The sequence below is a fragment of the Heterocephalus glaber genome, unplaced genomic scaffold (assembly GCF_053883595.1).
Source record: "Heterocephalus glaber isolate CG9 unplaced genomic scaffold, H.glaber_assembly_v1.0 deba00001457, whole genome shotgun sequence".
Lineage (NCBI taxonomy): Eukaryota > Metazoa > Chordata > Mammalia > Rodentia > Bathyergidae > Heterocephalus > Heterocephalus glaber.
This window is the reverse complement of record NW_028258305.1, coordinates 45,556,629-45,570,609: the sequence shown is the minus strand read 5'-3', so window position 1 is coordinate 45,570,609 and position 13,981 is coordinate 45,556,629. Positions and strand designations below refer to the sequence as shown.

At 40.7% G+C, this 13,981-nt stretch overlaps 1 long non-coding RNA gene across 2 annotated transcripts in view; it reads right to left on the bottom strand.

The window, feature by feature from the left end:
- The window catches only part of LOC101704269 (uncharacterized), a 33,337-nt gene extending 23,058 nt beyond the window's left edge, over nt 1-10,279 (bottom strand). The window contains exons 1-3 of one of the 2 annotated variants that reach the window (XR_015453241.1): nt 9,426-10,279; nt 8,801-9,282; nt 7,652-7,750 (exon numbers count right to left, since the gene is read on the bottom strand). This is a non-coding gene — a long non-coding RNA (uncharacterized LOC101704269). The remainder of the gene's footprint in view (nt 1-7,651; nt 7,751-8,800; nt 9,283-9,425) is intronic. The other variant, XR_015453240.1, reaches the window with a different exon arrangement.
- Between the last annotated feature and the right edge of the window lie 3,702 nt (nt 10,280-13,981).

Here is a 13,981-nt window from a genome sequence, read left to right as displayed (position 1 = left end):
CCTACTGGGACTACACTAGGCCATGCTTCTTAGATACCCCTGCGGTTACTATAAAAACCTGCACTGCTTTTAATCCTGCACTTTGATGCTTTCATGCTCAGAAGTTGGCCACTCTTGTGAACAAGTGATTCCCTGAACCTATGCAAGCAGGCAGGACATCAGTGACTGCCCCTCCAAGAACCCGAGGAGGTGTGGCCCATGATGGAAGCAGCTTTGTCCAAGAAGGACATCAAAAGGCTATCAGTTCACAACAGGTTATTAAGGCCAACTTCCCCCTGGGGCCTCTGCTCAAAAAGCAGAGCTCATAGCCATTCCTCAGCCATCAATATTAAGTCAAAAATACCTTTCTAATGCTACTTTCTCATGAAGCAATTTGGAGAAAAGGAGCTTGCTGCCTAATAAGCAACCATTTATGAAACACAGACAGTAAATTCTGCACCTCCTAGAGCCAGTCTACCTTTGCAAAGAGGTTGCTGTCATGCATTGAAAGGGACCTCAAAGAGGCATGCCGGAAGTCTTCCTCAGAAATCTGAAAGCTTTCATGGAGACAAGAAGGCAGGCTTACAGACTGCTTTATTCTCTGTTCCTGAGGAATAATTAAACTCATCCTTCCTCAAGGGATGCAGTGGAAAGCTATAAAAGCCCTACAGGGGTGAATGTTGAATGTTGAACTTGAATGTTTGCAGGACTAAGATTAGCTGGGTCCACTCAGCAGGTCTGCAAAGCTTGCCCACTCTGAGCTTTTGGTTGGGAAGCCCAGACCATGCAAAAGAAGAAAGCTACTTCTATGAACCTTAGGTTACTCATCAAAAGTCAAAAGTCCAGTGGTGCTCCAAGTGCAGATAAGGAGAAACACTAATAACCCTAATTTGCCCTGGCTTAAACTGGTACCTGTACTAGAGCTCCTGTTTTTTAACTATATCCATGATGTGGGTAATCTTCTGAGACAATGGCTTTCAGGCTCCTGATAATTCATCTAACATGCCACTGTGCCAGTGACGGCGAAGCTTTTAGAGCTTTCACTGATAACAAACAAGCAGCTAGCTGCAGCACATGTGCCATAGCTTCACCAGCACTGCCCTACACTATACTCTCTCCTCCACAGGAAGCATGGAAATACGACCCGCTTCTCCTCCTATTTGGGCTTTACTTCCCCAACCTGACAGCCAAATGACTCTGACAAACTGACCGGGCCTTCTTTAGACATGAACTTCCTTTTTGCTGCCTCCAATAGGTGTTTGTTTCTTTAAACCAGTGGGTGAGCCACAATATCTCAAAGTAGTCAGAGAGCACACAATCCTCAGTACGTAGGGCCCATAGCCACTTCCATCAGGAAGAAGCTGTATGAATATACAGAACTCCATTTCCCCAGAACCCCATAAAGGATTATGGGGATATGTGTCTCTCAGGGGGAATGAGGTAGGGTAAGGGTCAGCAAACCTGGCTTGGAAAGTAGACAGGAACAGTTAATACAGCATCCCAGGATAGATGAATGGAACCGTCCTCAAAGCTCTGCACTTGTACCCGGAGAGAGGGGTCTTCAGTTTCTCTCCTATCAACTTGAGCAAGTTTTTCATAGGATAACCTAGCCTGACACCAGCTTGAGCAGTAGGAAATACAAAAGGACAGTCACCATTCAGCTCTGGGCTACTGTGTTCTCTCTCGTAGTAGTAGTCTGCTCTCAGGCTGGTGACAGTGTACTTTTTTGCTACTTTTGTATGGGAAAGGGGTTTGTAGGCAGGAAAAAATGTAAAATAAGGGCCTAACTGGACTTTTGCGTTAATCCTGACTACAAAGTATTAAAACTTTAGTGGTGGTGGTGGGGGGGGGGCTGGGGATTTAGCTCAGTGGTTTCACCACCTGTCTTGCAAGCATAAGGAATAGAGTTTGATCCCTGGCACCAAAAAAAAAAGATTCAGGGTAAGCCAGTCCCAGCACCTGGAAGGAAGCTCCCCCACCGCCATCCCAAGCTCCTAGGGCAGAGAAGCTCAGCTGGTCCTGGCACCTGGAAGGAAGCTCCTCGCCTCCATCCCAAGCTCCTAGGGCAGAGAAGGTGAGCCTCGTGGGTGCCAGAAGCACCCCCTTCCCCCGTGGAAATGAGAAGACACATAAACAAGCCTCAAAAACAGACTTCCAGATCACCTACAGCAACCTCAAAGGGAAACGAGATGGAACACTCTGATACTCAACCACCTGGACTCTGAACTGGCAACAAAAGAGGATCTGGGAAAAAATGAAATCAGAAATAATTACTCAGATAACAGCAAAGATTTTGCTCATGGTGCAAGACATGATTAATAATTCTAGAGAGGACACAGATAAAAAAAGAGAGAATCTGAGGAACATGATGGAATCCCAACATAGGAAACAAATGGAATCCATAAAACAGATACAAACAGATTTCCAAGAGATTAAAAACTCCATCAAAAGTCTGCACAGCAGAATGAACCAATGTGAGGATAAAATTTCACATATAGAAGATAAGATTGCAATTAGTGAGGAGGAAAAGAAAAATTGCTTTAAAATTGTAAGGGAACCTGAGAAATCAATCCAGCAGCTGCTAGACGATGCAAAGAAGAATAACATAAGACTGATAGGAGTCAATGAAGAAAAAGCAGAGAGTGCAGATGACATAAAAAAACTGTTCACAGAAGTGATGGCAGAAAACTTCCCAAGGAGGGGAAAAGAACTGGACATATAGATAAGTGAGGCATATAGGACTCCAGCTAGCCTTAATCAAAAAAACTCTACACATAGGCATATAATAGTTAGGATTCCAGAAACCCAACAGAAGAATAAAATTCTACAAGCAGTGAGAGAAAAGAAACAAATCACATACAAAGGAAAGCCCATCAGAATCACAGCAGACTTCTCAATGCAAACCCTCAAGGCAAGAAAAGCTTGGAGTGTTGTATTTCAAGCCCTAAAGGAAAACAGCCTCCAACCCAGATTGATGTACCCTGCAAAACTATCTTTCAAAATTGATGGAGAAAGAAGATACTTTCATGATAAAGGGCACCTCAGGAATTTCATGAATACCAAACTGGGACCCAAAAAATTTTAGACAATATCTAGAAAGGACAATGAGGATCACAACCCCAGGAAACCCAGCAGAATGAATCCATTGGGTGACAAATTAAACGCAAAGGGGGAGAATCCAACAAAAAGAAAAAGTCATGACAAGGCTTTTAAAACTTTTGACTTCATCTCCCTAATGAGTGTATAATTCAATCTTATTATTGTACTGATTAGTATTTTTCTGATTCTAGAGTTGCACACCATTCCTTGTGCTATACTGGCTATTTATCATCATCTTATGTCTACATTTTAATTGGGTTGTCTATTAATGAGCTCTAAGAATTCTTTATATATTCTGCTCATAGGTTATATGCATTGCAAATATGGTCTGTTTAAGGGCTACTTTTCATTTTAATTATGTCATTTAAAGTTCTAAATTTTGATGGAATCTCATTTATCAATTTTTTTCTTTTATACATCATGTTTTTTGTATCCTAGGTAATTCTTGCCTACCCTGAATTCATAAATATTTTCCCTTATAATTTCTTCTTTAAGGTTTATATTTTTAGGGTTTCTTATTTAGGTTCATAGATCCCTTCAAGTTATTTTCATGTATGGAAAAAAAGGGTTAAGGTCAATTTTTTATATATGAATACCAGGTGTTCTAGTGCCATTGGCTGAAGACACTATCTCTTCCTCAGCTCTTGAATTGAGTTTATATTCTATAAAATGCTAATGTTAAATAATCTTTCAAAACTCAGTGGACCATATATGTGTGGTTCTATTTCTAGATTCTCTGTTTTATTCAAATGATCTATATGTCTTTCCTTACACCAATACTGCCTTGATTACTGTAGCTTTAGAAGAAGTCTTAAAATTGGGTGCTAAATGTCTTCCAACACTGTTTTTGTTTTTGTTTTTGTTTTTGGCTTTTCTGGGTCCTTTGTACTCCTACATAACTTTTAAATTTCAATATCCAGTTCTTCATTTATAGTAAGTATACACAGACCTGAATTTTTATATATACCTTGTGTTTTCTAATCCTGCTAAATTCAAGTACAAGTTCTAGGGGCTCCTAAACATTTCTTAGTATTTTCTCTGTAGATGATCATTTCATCTACAGATAAAGATTTTGCTTCTGCCATGCCAATCCTATCCTAGTTGTGTCATTTTATTGCCAGACTATTTTGGTGGGGACTAGGTTTCAAAGTTTAATGGACAGATAAAGAGTAAGCATATTTGCCCTTGTTCCCCATCTTAAGGAGAAAGCATTGTATCTTCTCTATTCATGCAAAGTGTTCTTGCTGGAAGTATGGAGTACATGTCTTTAATTTGTTGAGAAGTTTCTGTTCTACTTCTAGGCTCCTGATAGCTTTTACCATGAACAGCTGTAGAATTTGGTCCAATACTTTTTCTCCAACTAATGACAGGATCATATGCGTTTTTCCTTTCCCCTGTTAAGATGATGACTTTGGGGGGTGGATCTTCCAATGCTGAACCAACACTGCCATCCCTATCACAAAACCACTTTCTACATACTGCCAGATCTGACTTCTAAGAGTTTGTTTTGTTAAACAAATTTCTATCTATGTTCATACATTTTTCTTCTATTATCTTTATCCAATTTTAGGATTAGCACAATGTTGAGCTCCTAAAATGAGGGGAGAAGTGTTCCTTCTTTTTTCTGCTTTAATTGTTTGATATAATTTATCAGTTAAAATGTTTATGAGCCTGCTGTTGTCATATAGGTAGGTTTTCAAGCTAGGAATATACTTTCTTTAATAGGTGCTATTCAAATTTTATATTTCCTCCAGAGTTAGTTTCATTAATTTGTCTTCCAAGGTACTTCTTAGAAGTTGTCAAATTTATTTCAAAACAGATTTTTGAAATATGCTCTCTATATCCTTTTAAATTCTGTAAAATCTGTGGTAATGTCTCCTAGATCTTGATATTGTAATTTAAAAAATGTATAACTGTTATTCTGTAACAGAAAGAAAAGGTCTAAAGGAGCAGGGGAATTGGGAGGGGTAGGGGAAAGGAAAAAATATGAGAAAAGGAAAAAAAAGGAAACAAGATCTTTGCAAATAGGGAAGGGTGGAGGGGGTGAAGGGAGGGCAAGGGAAGGGGAGAAAAATAAGAACCAAGAGACTCATGTAATGGTACAAGATCCCAATGATGAATGTAACTGTATTGTATACCGAAAGTGTACCCATAAACTTAATGGAAGAAAAAAAAACTTTAGTGGTGGGAACATTTTACAAGACAAGAGAGAGCTGATAAACAGAAGGCAGAGAAAGCCAGGTAAACACCCTAACCAAGTTAGCCCCCCTCCCCACTTTCAATAAAATGTGAAGGAGACAATGGGCAGACACTGAAAAAAGAACTCTTACTTAATATATAAAGATGGCAGAGACCCCTGCAGTCAGGTTCCAGTCCCCACCTGCCTAGTGTGCGACGCAGGCCTGAGAAAGAGAATGCACTAAGGGACAGAACTAAGAAAGAGAAAGTGGGAGCCAGGACGACCAGTGCCAGTGCAGCCCACAAAGGCGCTGGCCAGTCCCAGGCACTGACCTTTATTGGTGATCCATTGGGGTAAAGGTGACCTGTGGTTTCTATGGAAATTAATGTAAACAAGGCTCAGAAAGGACACGACAAAGCATTCTCAAGTTAGGAACAGAATAGACAAAATATAGGATTATAATTAGAACATTGTCCTTCTAGTCTGAAGGTTTAGTTGTGGAAACGGAATTTGGGTGCAAGTTACCCTGACCTCAGCACGTAGGCTTTGGTCAGACTCACTTCTACAAACAAGCCAGTTGGGGGTTAACTCTTTACAGTCTGCTTTGGGCATAATTGACATTATGATCCTCTCCATCTCCCCATTCTCTGTTTGAAAACAGCAGCTGAATCAGGTCTGATGACCTTTGCAGGTCCAAGGGCTCTTGCAGGTGAGGGGAGTTGCTCAGATTCAGCCTTCACATGGCTTTCAGCAGGGGCATCACATAGTGCTGTTTGCAGTGAATCCATCTTGTTGGTCCATGGTGATATGTTCTGGGGTGATGGCCACAGCATCTCTTTATTTTTTGTTGAAAAATAACCATCCCCTGGCCCCTATGTTATTAATTGTTTTGAGCCATTTACCTTTTAGTTAGGACATCCTTGACAACACTAGTGTCTAGGACATGTCTGTAGGTCTATCTTTGTATATATTTACTTTCCATAAGTGGATCTAAAAATTTTAAAATGAAAGTAACAAGATCTAATTGAGCTTGTGGAGGTAGCCATACCAGCTCTTTTTTGTTTATATAATTGTGCCTTCAGGGAAGGGTGAGTACCTCCAACAATGGCTTGTCCCAGTGAGTTGTCCAATGGACCCATGTCACAAGGGCTTATAATGTGTCTAACTGACTTAGATGTCTATAATAACTTCCTTTATAAAGAGCATCTCCAACTGTGGTTAATTTAGCAATTATAAACTTTTTATAAAGTTAATCTGGTGGATTTGGTTAAAAAATCTAGCACATTTGTTTTTGATTTTATTTATATGATCACTTGAAGTTTGGCAGCCTATAGGCAAGAATAAACAAAATTTTTAAGAAATTAGAGAATTATAATTAGACTATACTTACTAAAATGACAAAGCAGGTTGGGGAAAGAATCATGTTTAGAAACTGTTTTTATCTTCGTATTTTTTTTTTTTCTTGGTACCAGGGATCGAACTCGGGACCTTGCACTTTCGAGGGAGGCGGAGGAACCACTGAGCTAAATCCCTGGCTAGAAACTGTTTTTAAAGGACCAAAATAGTGATTGTAACCTGCTGACTCTTAGACCCTCTTATTAATAGAACTTATCTATAAGTCTGATATTTTGTCATGAGTTTTCTTTTCATTTTAGCTGTAAAAAGATTGAAAATTTAATAATTATAAAAAAACAATGTTAGCTAAAAATTTAAAAACTCTTGTTGAGGTTTATAAATTTTACCAAGTTTCTTCTAATGACCCTTCATAGAGAGGAGTCAGCAGTGTAGCTGGATACTGCCAGAAGGGGTCAGCAATTGGAGCCCTTCTTATATCCTGCTTTATTACCATGGTCTTGACTTCATATACCTTTAGGTTATACTTTTCTACTGTGTGTTCAAGACCAAGTTAAGGTGAGATATGTGTTAATTAAAATTAACCTCTTGCTGTCTATTAAGGTCAATTAAGTCTCCACAGGCATGGCTCAAACCCTGTATAGAGCTGCTCAGCTCCTGTCAGTGTCAGCCATCAGGCTGCATCATGGCCTTGCTTGACCATGTTGCTTTCTGTGAAAGCGTGGGAGATTTTTCCCTTCAAGTGACACTCCTTTGGCACAGTTTACATTTGTATATTCTTATCTTTTTGGTGTCCCACAGTCTCCCTGCTCAAGAGGTTGGGTGACTTACCAAAGTTGTAGGATCTTGTAGCAAAGGTTCCCTCATGTCCTGGGTTGCCTGTAGACCTTGAAGGGCCAGGGCCAAAATATTGGCTGTCCTCATAGCCCAGCTACCTTTCTAGTTCTGGTCTCTAAACTTTAGTTGTTGAACACCCAGAAGAGAAGAGCAATAACATTAGCATTGCAATGGGAATAGTGAACTTAGCTATTATAATTTTACCTGGATATCAAGTACTTTGAAATATAAAATATAGTTGGAAGACTTCTTTTTTATCAATCATGGTTGTTCTAGTAGTTGAATTCCTGTTATCATAAGTACCTGGAGTGCAAGAAAAAGACAAATACCTGAATCAAAAGAAAGCTATTGCCATAAACAATATATTAGAAAACCTGTATAATCAGAAAGCATGAAGTCATTTAGTATATCAGAAAATTAACAATAATAATTATCACAATTATATGTATGAAACCTTATGCCCTTTAATTTAGTTTGGTACCAAAAGCATCTTTTCAATGAAACCTTGTTGTTTTTCTCATAGAAAATGTAATCTTTTGAAGATGACCAGTGTGAACATATCACAATAACATATTTAGAACTTAACCCTTTGATGACAACCAATGTAAGCATATTACAATAACATATTTAAGTAATATTCATTGATGTAAGTCTCTTTATGCCTGTAAATGCAAACCTTTTATAACAAACTTGAAACTAACAAGCAAACACACATATTTCCTTGCTAAATCACTCCACACACCTTCTGGACGTACCTAGGCCTTCTGGTCTTACAGATCTCTCTTTATCCTTCTAACCAGATAAACATACAAAATCCTTTCATATCAAAAGTATATCTCTTTTATTTATAGCTTTCTTCATATTTTTCCTCTATCTCACTTACTATAAACCTTCTACAATAAACTTGTCTTCAGTTGTTAAAATTTTAAAGTGTCCCCTTTTTTTTCCTGTTCTTAGATTGTTACATTTTAAAATTCGACTGGCTGCCAATAGAACAGTAGTGACCTTGAGTTCTTCATCAACAAAGTACAGAAAAGAGCAAGTTAACCCTCTAAGCACAATTTAAGGATTTGCAATGCACAAGAAATGTTTTAAGCACACCAATTAAACATGGCCTCACATTGAAACAAAGATGCATTTATCAGTTAGCTACAATTTGAACTTGATTTCCTTGTAATCTCTTGATATCCGGTAGGGCACAGTCGCGGTTTCTCAGGGTTTGTCTTGGATTCCAGACCTTTGCAGCCGCATCCACAGCACTGGCCTTGGCTCTGAAAGCCAGGAGCAGTTTTTCTCACTATTTTGCTTTATGCTTTTCAGAGCTTTCCTAGCTGTTCTCAATCCATTACTTACTTTCTCATTTCAGTTCTTTCCCATCTGAGTGCAAGGCCTGCTGGACCCTCTCTGAGTCCGGCCACGGCACCCGCGCGCACCCTCGGCTACACTGAGGCCCAGCAGTTCTCCTCCTGCCTTTTCCTCACCTGCTCCGCACCTGGGAACTTAGCAGCTCAAGCGGAAGGGGAGGCAGCTCGACCTCTTCCAAAGGAGAGCACTGGGGTTGGCCTGTAACGGTGGGCGTCACATTTTCTGAGAGGCCAGTCCGCCTGTGAAGGACAGCCGATTGGGCGAGCAGTTGTTCTAAGACGGAAACCGGACCGTTCTGCCCCGCGACTGATTGGCATGGAGCAGAAGCTTGAGCGGCTCCCAGGCTCGGCGCACAAGGCTCCAAGCTCTCAAGGTCTCAGTGAAAGTCTCAGGGGAGGTCACTTTTCTTCTTCGTTGAGCTGTCTGGATGTTATTTTTGACACGCTCCCTAAGTTCCATGTCTAAAGTTCCTGTTGGTGAATAATGATTTTATTTAAGTATCTCTTGAAGCAATTATTTCAATAGTGCAGGCCAGCATGGGCCGAGAGTGATTACCTTGTGCTTTAGTCCCAGCTGACTCCCTTTCCTACCTGCTTCCATCTGAAGCACATACCTCTTTTTTTCTGGGATTTTGTGCTTGTCCTTGACCTTGATGCGAGGTCCACTGCATTGTCAATTCTTTTCTTTCTTTTGCTTTTGTCCTTTTTATTCTGAGTAGCCTCACGGAGCAGGTGATTGCTTGTCGTTCAAGCCCCCACGATGGGCGCCAAGTGGCAGAGACCCCTGCAGTCAGGTTCCAGTCCCCACCTGCCTAGTGTGCGACGCAGGCCTGAGAAAGAGAATGCACTAAGGGACAGAACTAAGAAAGAGAAAGTGGGAGCCAGGACGACCAGTGCCAGTGCAGCCCACAAAGGCGCTGGCCAGTCCCAGGCACTGACCTTTATTGGTGATCCATTGGGGTAAAGGTGACCTGTGGTTTCTATGGAAATTAATGTAAACAAGGCTCAGAAAGGACAAGACAAAGCATTCTCAAGTTAGGAACAGAATAGACAAAATATAGGGTTGTAATTAGAACATTGTCCTTCTAGTCTGAAGGTTTAGTTGTGGGAACAGAATTTGGGTGCCAGGTACTCCAACCTCAGCACGTAGGCTTTGGTCAGACTCACTTCTATAAACAAGCCGGTTGGGGGTTAACTCTTCACAGTCTGCCTTGGGCATAATCAGTATCACAGTCCTCTCCCTACAGATATGTGTATACAAAGATTGCCACACTAGATAACACACATGCTCTTAATCACTAAAGTTAAGTTGCCTTGTCTGTAAGGCCTCTCCTAATCAGCATATAAACCTCACAGATAAGGCCCAGACCAGGACAAATGGGTGGAGAAAACGATGCACACCCAAAGAATGTGCACCAGACAGTAGTGCCTGTGCAGGGTCTTGGGCCCTGGATCCATCTACAACAGTCCAGAGAGCAAATCAAACTGACAAGCTCCAAGCATGGACCTGGGGAGTGGAAATTTCCAAACATAAGAAAGGATGCTGAGGACAAAGGCCATGGGTATAAACCTTTCCGGTGCCCCCCCACCCGACTCTTTGGGGTAGGTGCCTACTCTTCTTCTCTTCATTTCCAAATGAAGTGCTTTCCATTTTAAGCTGCTCTCCTTCAATTTGTTGCTTCTGGTAAGTTCACATCCCAGCTGGCTGCGGAGAAGTCGTGTGCACCTCTGAACCCAACACTGACTTGGCACGAACTCATTTTGCAGAGCATGTTTCTTTCCTGTCTTTACTAAATGTAAACCCTCACTGCCTCTTTCACTCATGCTGTCCGATTCTTTGTTCAAGACACAGAGAATTTAGAAGCCACTTCTAGAAGGAGACCCAAAATCCCCAGAACCCAGTAATGGCTGGATCATATAATTTCTCTTTTTAGCTTTTAGAAAAATTTCCAAGCTGATTTACATGGTGATTATGAAGTGGGGTAGAAGAAAAAATGATTGGTGAAAAGGAAACCAGGAAATCATGACTAAAAGTTGTACTTTTAAGAAGACTACAACCTCTGGGCCCCAGCCGAAGTTACCCAAGGTGATTCGTATCAGCATTCCCTTGGCTAAATTTAGGCTCCTTTTCACCCAGACCCTTCACACCTCAAATTCTTCAGTAAAAGTGAAAGTCCATAAATTGGCTCAATTAGAAAAGTAAAGAGCAGGAGCCTGATGTTAGATAAAGGATCAGGTTTAGAGAGTGAAAAGAATATTTAAATTAAATACTTAAACAAACAAATGGGGCCCATAGCTATAAAATGGTTTACTAACCCTCTGGGAGATGGACCACTTTGCCTGGGGTTCCACCCTCACAAGAGAAGCATAAATATGTCCTGGTCCAGGAATTAATGGACTCTCTTAAGGACTATAATCTATTTCTTTGAATATGTACCTTTAAATTTCTGCCTAGTGAAACCTGTTATAGATGGCACACATGAATCTACTTGTCAAAAAATAGGCTTTTGAAATGAAAGTTTATTCCAGTGAACAGGGACTACAATCAGCATCTAAAATCAAGAGATTCTAGCAGCTATCTGGGAAAGATTTCATGCATGAGTGGATGGGCTACCACTAGAAGAGAGATATTAGCAGTAACTGGGAAAGGAATTAGGCTTATGTAGATATTGAAGGGCTAAGGAATCTGAGCGAAATGTTTATGACTTGGGTGCCCAAGGTCTGCTCAGGTGTGTACACAATCGCTGGGACTCCTAGGCACCAGGGGTTGTATATTTGTTGTGTACTTCACTTTGAGTCCATTTGTCCTATTTACTGAGAAGCTGCTGTTGTTTACTAAAAGCAGCCTGTTTGCTTTGTCTGGTTGGTTTAGGCCAGGCCTGACAGAACCTTTCTGTGCCTCTTGTTAACTAGTCCTGAAAATTCTTTTTCCATGATGGGAGACAGCAAACCTACACACTTATTCTGCAAGAAAGGAGAGAGTTAGGCTTCTTATATCAGCTTCAGGGACTTCCTTGGACCTTGTCTGGTGACAGTGGTACTAACTTGCATACAAGGGTTCCTTATCCCACCATACTGCCACCATTTGTTTCCTTGCATCTTCCAAGACAGCCGTTCTAACTAGGCTGAGATGGAATCTCAGTGCATTTTGATTTGCATTTTCCTGAAGGCTAACTATGTTGAATATGGGCCATTTGTATTTCCTGTTTTCAGAAAAGCCTATTTGGTTCATTTGTCCAGTTTTAATGTGATTATTTGTTATTTTGGAGTTAAATTTTTCAGATCATTATATAGTCTAAATATCTTCTGTTGGAAAAGGAGCCGACAAAGATTTCTTCCCATTTCGTATACTGTCTCTTCACACTGTTGGTCCATTCACTGTGGGAAGTATTTTAATTTGATGCTACTCCATGTTCAGATTCTTGCTGTCACTGGGTGTGAGGAGATTCCAGAAGCTGAGATGATGAACCTAATCCACGCTACACAAAGAATGTCTACAGGTTCACTGACCCCCTTGTAGTAAAAAAATTTTCAACAATAGTCTGAGAGGTACAGAAAGGGTTCATTAGGCAGAACCTTTAGTACACATTCAAGTGTGGAGTGCAGGCCCTAAGAGAGGTGCCCTACAGCGTGGACATGGGGATCCTTTTGTGGTTTTCATGGCCCAAACCTGTGGAATTTGTCAATCTGTATTCTCCATCCTGGTTGGGCTGGTGGAGGAGGATGGCTCGCTCACAGTAAACAGTGATCTATTTATAGAGGAAACCCTAATTTACAGGTTAAAAGGTGGTCTATTCACAGGTGAAAGAGGACCTTTTGTGGGTGCAATAGGAAATGGTAGAACACCTTTGCAAAAGAAAGGGAATTCCCAGGCTTGTTGTGTTCTGGGAAAAGAGAAAGAAAAAAAGTTAAGCTGTTCTGATGCTGACGTTTTCATTTTTAAATTTACAATTTTCCTTATCTCCTTTTTACCCATGTTTATTTCTTCTACTGTATCTAATCGGTATTATTTTTCAGCTATTGAAGTACTATTCAAGTTCACTTTAAATCTCATGCTGGACCAAGGGAGTTTTTAGTAGGACATCTGTCTCAACACTTTATTTACAAGAGAAAGGAGCCAATCTTGGAATTATGTAATTAGGTTTGAGGACGCTGAAGTCTCCTTCTGGATGTGATTTCTAGGTTCTTTCTGTCCTGAGCAAAGAATGGGTCAAGACAAACACAAAGGGCAGCAAAGTTTTATTAAACTAGTAAAAGAAACTGGCTCTGCAGAATGAGTTTGGGCCAAGTAAAAGTAGGAAAATAACTATGCCCTACAGTGTGTTTGTGTGTGGGGGGAAGGAACTGTGGAAGAGAGAGCACAGCGGCAAAAACTCAATGTGGACTGACTTTTTTTGAATCATCCACTCCTAAGGGTGACATCAGGTCTCAGCCATACTAGCAAAACTGTACTGCTTGGGTTCTCACTAGAAGTCCATGTGCAGGGCTTTGGGAATTGTTCTGCTCTCATGTTAAGAGATCTTCTCAGGCCTCCTTCCCTAGCCAGTTTTACCCATATCCTAGCTTCTTGTCTTATTTCCCCTTGAGAGACACATATCCCCATAACTCTTTATGGGGTGCCTAGGGACTGGAGGTTTCTGTCTTCTATGGCTTCTTCCAGGTGAAAGGGGCTTTAGACCCTACCTACTGGGGATTATGTGCTCTCTATTACTTTGGGATGTCGTGGATCACTAGGTGGGTTGAAGAGAACACTTGTTAGAAGAAAATTTGAAAAGAATTAGTGAACTTTGCTATTATATTGGGATAATAGAACACAAATTTGAGGAGCAGGCCAGATTTCCACTCTTCTTGTGGAGGACAAAGTATCCAAACAGGGAGGTAAGATAAATTACCAAGAGCTTGACAGCCATAGCCTTAGCAAGATTACCCACACAATGTATCTGATTACAAATAGGAGCTTCAATACAGGTGTCCATTTAAGCTGTGGTGAATTAGGGTCATTCATGACTCAAATTATCTGTACACGGAGCAATTCTGGAGTCTTGCTTTCTGAAGAAGAGCCTCATATTTTCCAGAGGTTCTCAAAAATAACTTTCTTCTCAGTCTTGTGAAAAGTCTGGTGACAATTTTTCATGTAGGACTTTTATAGCTTGTCACTGCATCCCTTAAG